The following is a 7,735-nucleotide window of genomic DNA, read 5'->3' on the forward strand; positions in this document are numbered from 1 at the left end:
ATTCAATTGTTTTCTTTCTGTTGAGTTGTTTGACTTCCTCATATGTTGGATATTAACTTCTTAACATTTTTATGGTGTGTAGATATTTTCTCCTACTATGTAAGTTTCCCTTCACTCTGTTTATGGGTTTTGTTTTTGCTATTCGGAAGCTTTCTTTGTTTGATGTAATCCTATTTCTTTGTTTTGTTTTTATTGCCTGTGACATCATATGAAGCAAGTCATTGCACAGACCAATGCCCTGGAGCATTTCTCCTGTGTTTGCTTATACTTAATAGTAGTTGTGGAAATGTGGGGTCTTACATTGAAGTCCTTAATCTGTTTTTGCTGGTTTTGTTTGTTGTGAAAGAGTGTAATTTTTTCTTCTGCATGTGAATATGTAGTTTTCCCAGTGCTAATCATTGAAGAGACTGTCTTTTACACATTGTATGCTCTTGGCACCTTTGTCAAAAATTAATTGGGCTGTGAATATATGGATTTATTTTGGGACTCCATGATGTTTCATAAGTCAGTGTTTTTGTTTGTTTTCATTATGGTACTGTTTTTGTTACTGTAGCTTTGTAGTAAATTTTGAAGTCAGGTAACTTGATAATTTCAGCTGTGTTTTATTGCTCAATTTATGTGGCTATTCAGTTTCATTATGGCTCCAGATGAATTTAAAATATTTTTCTCTTCTGTTTTGCAGGACACTTTTTTACCTTTTGCTACAGATAGGGATTGCACTGACTAATATTGATTCTTCTAATCCATGAACAGGCAGCGATTTTTCCTTCAGTTTCTTTCACCAGTGTTTTATAGTTTTCAATATATAGTTTCATTTCGTTCCTTTTTTTTTTTTTTTTTCCAGAAAGAATTTTTCTGTAACACCCAGGCTGGAGTGCAATGGCATTATCTTGGCTCACTGCAACTTCCACCTCACACATTCAAGTGACTCTCCTGCCTCAGCTTCCCGAGTAGCTTGGATTATAGGTATGTGCCATCATTCCCAGCTAATTTTTTAATTTGTAGTAGTGATGGTTTCACCATGTTGGCCAGGCTGCTCTGGAACTCCTGACCTTAGGAAATCAACCCACCTTGGCCTCCCAAAGTGCTGAGATTACAGGTGTGAGCCACCACTCCTGGCCAGTTAAACATACTCTTAAGTATTTAACTTTCTTGTAGGTATTATATACGGGCTTGTTTTTTTGTGATTGCTTTTTCAGATCACTTTTAGTGTGTAGAAATGCTAATGATTTTTGAATGTTGACTTTATTTCTCTCTCTCTTTTTCTATCTTTCTTGCCTTTCTTTGTTAGTTTGAGACAGAATCTTCCTCTGTTGTCCAGGCTGGAGTGCAGTGACATGATCTTGGCTCATTGCAACCTCTGCCACCTCTCAGGAAGTCCAAGAAATTCTCCTGCCTCAGTCTTAAGTAGCTGGAACTATAGGTGCTTAACACAGTGCCCAGGTAATTTTTATTTTTACTAAAGGTGGGGTTTGACCTTGTTGGCCAGGCTGGTCTCGAACTTATGACCTCCTGTGATCCACCTACCTCAGGCTCCCAAAGTGCTGGCATTACTGGTTGTCTTTCTTTTGAGACAGGGTTTTGCTCTAGCATCCAGACTGGGAGTGCAGTGGTGTAATCGGGACTCACAGGGCTCACGTCAGCCTAAACCTCTCAGGCTCAAGCAGTCCGCCCACCTAAGCATTTCAAGTAGCTGGGTCTACAGGCTGTAGCTCCCACCATACCTAGTTAATTTTTGTATTTTTTGTAGAGATGGGGTTTTTCCATGTTGCCCATACTGGTCTTTAGCTCCAAGACAGAAGGATCTTAAATGATCTTGAACAATCCTTCCATCTCGGCCTCCCAAAGTGCTACAATTGCTGGTGTGAGCAACTGCACTCGACCTCTGAATTATTTTATTAGTTCTGTTTTTTGATGAATCCTTTAGGTTTATCTATGTGTAAGAACATGTTGTCTACAAATCAAGATAATTTTATGTACTTCTTCATTTTCAATGTGGAAGTATTTTATTTTTTCTCTTCCCTCATTGCTCTGGACAGGACATTCTAGCGCTGTGATGAATATGAATGGTCAGAGGACTTATTCTGGATCTTAGAGAAAAGCTTTTAACTTTTCTCCACTCTGTGTGATATGAGCTGTGGGTTTGTCATACTATATAGACTTCATTCTGTTCAGATATAGGTTTTTTTTATACTTAGTCTTTTGAGAATTTTCATCATGAAGGATGTTAAATTTCATCAGAAAATTTTTCTACATTTGTTTTGATGATTGTGTGGTCTTTGTTCTTCATTCTGTTGGTGTGACACATTTAGTGCTCTGTGTATAGCAAACCATTCCTACATGTCTAGAATGAATCGTGTCTCTTGTTCATAGCAAGTTATTTTTAAAATATGTGGTTGAATTCTGTTTGATATTATTTTGTTCAGTTTTGTTTGTTTATTCTTTAGTTTATTGAGACACAGTCTCACCCTGTCACCAGGCTGGCATTCAGTGGCACAATCTTGGCTCACTGCCAACCTCTGCCTCCCGGGTTCAAACAATTCTCCTGCCTTAGCCATATGAGTAACTGAGACTACAGCTTTGTTCCACCATGCCCAGCTAAGTTTTGTATTTTTAGTAGAGACAGGATTTCACGATGTTGTCCAGTATGCTTTAGATCTCTTGACCTTGTGATCCACCTGCCTCAACCTCTCAAAGTGTGGGGATTACAAGCATGAGCCACTGCACCCAGCTGGTTTTTCTTGAGACAGCGTCTTGCACTGTTGCCCATGCTGGAGTGCGGTGGTACAATCTTGGCTCACTGCAACCTCTGCCTCCTGGGTTCAAGCAATTCTGCTGCCTCAGTATCCCAAATAACTGAGATTACAGGCATATGCCAGCATTCCTGGCTAATTTTTGTATTTTTAGTAGAGATGAGTTTTCTCCATGCTGACCAGGCTGGTATCGAACTCCTGACCCCAAGTGATCAGCCTACCTCAGCCTCCCAAAGTGAAGCCTTCAGGTACTAGGCTTTTAGGTTATAAGAAACATTTTTACTGATTCAGTTTCCTTGGTCATTATTATTGGTCTGTTCGCATTTCATATTTCTTCATAGACCCTGGTAGTTTGTAGGTGTCCAGGAATTTACCCACTTTTGTCTGGGTCATCCGCTTTTTGGTGTACAACTGTTGATAATAGTTTTTTTTTTTTTTTCCTCTACCTTTGTATTTCTATAGTATCATATATAATGTCACCTTTTGTATTATATTTATTTGGGTCTTTACTCTCCTCTTGTGTTTATATATGTCTTTACTCTCCTAGTGGTTTATAGATTTTGCTATTTTTTTTCTGAAAACCAAATCTAAATTTTCGAAATTTTTTATTGCTCTTCTAGTCTATGTTCCACATATTTCAGTTATGATCTTTATTATTTTTTTCAATTGCAAATTTTGGGCTTACTTGGTTCTTGCTTTCCTAGTTTTCTGAGGTGCAATGTTAGGTTATTTATTTGAGATCTTTGTTTTTTTCAATTCGTTTGTTTTTGAGACGGAGTCTTGCTTTGTCTCCCACACTGGAGTGTAGTAGTATGATTTTAGCTCACTGCAGACTCTGTTTTCTACCTCAGATGAAAATGAAATTCTGCCAAGGTTGAAGTAATTATCCTGCCTCAGCCTCCCAAGTAGCCACTACACGTGGCTAATCTTTATATTTTCAGGAGAGGCAGGTTTCCCCTTGTTGTCCAGGCTGGTCTTGAACTCCTGATTTCAAATAATCTGTCTACCTCAGCCTCCCAAAGGGCTGAGATTAAAGGTGTAAGCCACTGCACTGATCTTCTTGTATTGTTTTAATGTAGGTATTAACTAATATAGAATTCTCTTTTAGAAATGTGTTTGCTGTAACTCTTATTTTGTTTTCAGAAAGAGATTATGCAGAATTGATTATGTTAGTTCTTAGAAATGTGTCATACATTCTCTTCTATTTTCTATAGAATTAGAATTGATGTAATTTCTTTAAATGTTTGGTAACTTTGGTGTCTGGTGATTTTTTTTTTTTTTTGAGACAAAATTTTACGTTGCAAATTTGTGTGAATAGGCATTGGACTTACTATGAAATAAGTATCTATTTCATATCAATATGTTGAAGTGCTATGAGTTGTAGTGTTTGTTTCGTTTTGATACATGTCTCACTCGGTCACCCAGGCTGGTGTGTGGTGGCACTCAATAGCCTCAATAGTGGCTCTCAATAGCCTCAGTAATGGCTCTCAGTAACCTTAGTCTCCGAGGCTCTAGTGATCCTCTTGCCTCAGCTTCTTGAGTAGCTGGAACCAGAGGTACATGCTACCATGAGACGCTAATTGTTTTTTAAGGTTTTTTGTAGAGATGGGGGCTCTCCATGTTGCCCAGGCTGATTTTGAAATCCTGGGCCCAAACAATCTTCCTGCCTCAGCCTCCCAAAATGTTGGGATAACAGAAGTGAGATGACATGCCTCGTAGCTGTGTGTTTTCTGACGAATTTGCTCATTTTGTCAAAGCAGTGAAATTTATGTGTGCATAATTATTTATAGACTTCCTCTAGTTTTTTTTTTTTTTTTATATGTATGTGTATGCCTGTGTGTGTAAGGTGCATAGGGTTCATGAAACAGAATGCACTGTTTTATCCTGATCATGGTAATTTATTTCTTCTCTTTCTATTGTCAGTCTTGCCAGAAAGAGGTTGGTCAATTTTCTTGATCTTTACACAGCACTATTCTTGGTTTCGTTGATTTTTATCTATTATTTCTTGTTTTTGTTTGATAGATTGCGTACTTTAATATTTTCTTTCTTTTGACTGCATTGGGTTATTTTTGATCTTTATATGCAGTTTTTTTAAAATGGAAGTGTACATTATTGGAATGTATACTTTTTTCTTGGGTTTTAATTTGGTGCCATAAATTTATCTGTCAGACTGCTTTTACCTTCATCTGATCTGAAATGTATTTTCACATTTATCCAGCGCAATGTAGTATTTTGTTTTCTTGACATGTTTTCCTTAGTCCTCTCGTTATTAAATGATTTTTGCTTGCCGCAAGGATTATCTTCTCAGTGTATGAAGATTTTTCTGTTGTTATCTTTGTCTTACTGATTTCTGCTTTAGTTGTATTGTGGTTGGGAAACACACTGGATTATTATAAATCTTTACATTTGTTCAGTTTTCTTTTATGGCACAGGGAACTTGAAAATAATGTGTATTTTACATTGAGTGGAGTGTTCCATAAATGTTGATTAGAATCTTTTGGTTGATGATGTTGTTGAGTCTTGTTCTCTTTTGTTGGTTTTCTTTTCTAGTTGTTCTGTGAATTGAGAAAGGATGTTGTCCTTTTCAACTATAATTGAAGATTTTTCTTTCATATTTTTAGGATTTACTTCACATATTTTCAGTTCTGTTCCTTGCTATATGGACAGTTCACATTGTGGTTTCTTCTAGGATAGTTGTTTCATTTATCATTACATAGTATCTTTTATATCACTGGTAATTTTCTCTTCTTTAGTCTACTTTATCTGGTAATGTGTTTATCCACTCTTGCTCTGTTTAATGTTTGCATGATACATTTTTCTTTTCACTTGTGAACTTAACAGCCTATGTTCACATTTATGTGAAAGTGAGTTTCTTGCAGATATTGTATATATATGGCACATGTATTTCAATTCACACTGCTAATAAAGCTGTATTTAAGTGTGTGCCTCTGCATATATGGTGTATAGGGTTTGTAAAACAAAATACCCTGTTTTATCCCAATCATGATAATTTATTGCTCTAGACCTTATCAAGATCCTCATTTGCAGCTGGCTTTGATACCACCCTATCTATTTAAATAGTTTCCTTTTTGAAATGGAGACTCACTCTGTCACCCAGGCTGGAGTGTGGTGGCATGATCTTGGCTCACTCCTCCACCTCCTGGGTTCAAGCGATTCTCCTTCCTCAGTCTCCTGAGTAGCTGGGACTACAGGGGTGTGCCACTATGCCCAGGTAATTATTTTTGTATTTTTAGTAGAGATGGGGTTTCACTGTGCTAGTCAGTATGGCCTCCATCTCCTGACCTTGTGACGTGTCCATCTCTCCCTCCCAAAATGCTGAGATTAGAGGCATGAGCCACCCCATCTGACCTAAATTTAATATTTATTTTGATACATTATAAGCTGTTCATTTTCTATTTGGTGGTTTTGATTTCTTCCCCTTGAGTTTTATTTTTTGTCTTTTATATGAGTTGTTTGAAGAGATTTGAGACATGTATTTGATGTATTTATCATCTTTTTGAGTATACCTAAGGAAGTATAAAGATATGTCTTTTTCAGTTGTTTTTCTACGTATTAAATTATATAAACATAATTTATCACAGTCTGCTGACATTATTTTACTAGCTCCAGTGAAGTGTATAAACCTTTCCTTCCATTAGTAGTTTCCATATCATTTCCTTTTTTATGCTTGCCTTATATATTTTCTCTACATACATTTAGGATCACCTCAGATCATGTCATATAATTATATATGTTACAGTTTTTTGTCCTAAAATTTTTCCTTGTTTGCTGAAACCCTTTTTATTCTTTACGCTTTTTTTATTAGTTTTGAGTATGTTCATAATTCTTCAATTATTTTTATGATGACAGTTCAAAAATATTTCTCATATAATCATTATAGCATTGACATTTCTGTGTTGACATTTATCATGTTGTTTCATTGAGGGGAAGGTCTTACTATTTCTTGGTTTTTATTCATAATTTTGTTTGAAACTTGAATATTTGAGGGACTGTTAGAAGACTCCAGACCTTATTACGACCCTCATTTGTGGCTGGCTTTGTCTGATACCACCCTAACAGAGGAAAGTGTTGTGCATGTTAAGTAGGAGCAGAATTCCAAATTCCCTTCTTCAGTTCCCTTGGCATGCAAGGCAGGGCTTCTTGTTATTGATAAATGAATATGCAGGTTTCAACTTCAGACAAGACCTTACGTGCACCTTTCTGGCTAGGAGGGAGAAGGGTGTCTTGTTATCACATGACAGGGTCGAAAATTAGCTTTCTACCTTCTCTGATTCTACTCCAGCAGAAGGTTGGGGTGCTTCATTACTGCCTGGTGCAACGGATATTCACACTTGGACTTAATGTTGGCTTTGGAAGGTTTTTTTGTTTTGCTTTGTTTTGTGTTGCGGTGTTTGCCTAAAGTAGGGTGGCTATTGTATAAAAGAAAAAGAAAAAAAAAATGTATACGATTGTCTTAGTAAGATCTTCTTTTTTTATCCCTGTGGCTAGAGAAGCTTTGGGAGGACATTTTGTCTGTGCCTATTTATATTTTTTAGTAACAGCTCCTTTAGAACCAAGTCTGTGATAACGTGAGACAAAAAGAAAACCAACAAGTGAAAATGTGCATTAGGGTCTGGGTGTGGTGGCTCACTCCTGTAATGCAAGCATTTTGGGAGGCTGAGGTAGGTGGATCACCTGAAGCCAAAAGTTTGAGACTAGCGTGGCCAACATGAAAACATGGCGAAACCCCATCTCTACTAAAAATACAAAAATTTTCCCAGTGTGGTGGCATACATTTGTAATCCCCACTACTTGATTGGTTGAGACATAAGAACCCCTTGAACCCAGACACGGAGGCTCTAGTGAGCCATGATTGTGCCACTGCACTTGAGCCTGGGCAAGAAAATGGGGTTCTTGTGGGACGTAATGACAGGAACAAGCCTGCTGGACTGCTTTGATAGAACAAAAATGGTCCTTGCTAA

Source organism: Cebus imitator, unplaced genomic scaffold (genome assembly GCF_001604975.1).
Source record: "Cebus imitator isolate Cc_AM_T3 unplaced genomic scaffold, Cebus_imitator-1.0 Scaffold808, whole genome shotgun sequence".
Taxonomy (NCBI): Eukaryota; Metazoa; Chordata; class Mammalia; order Primates; family Cebidae; genus Cebus; species Cebus imitator.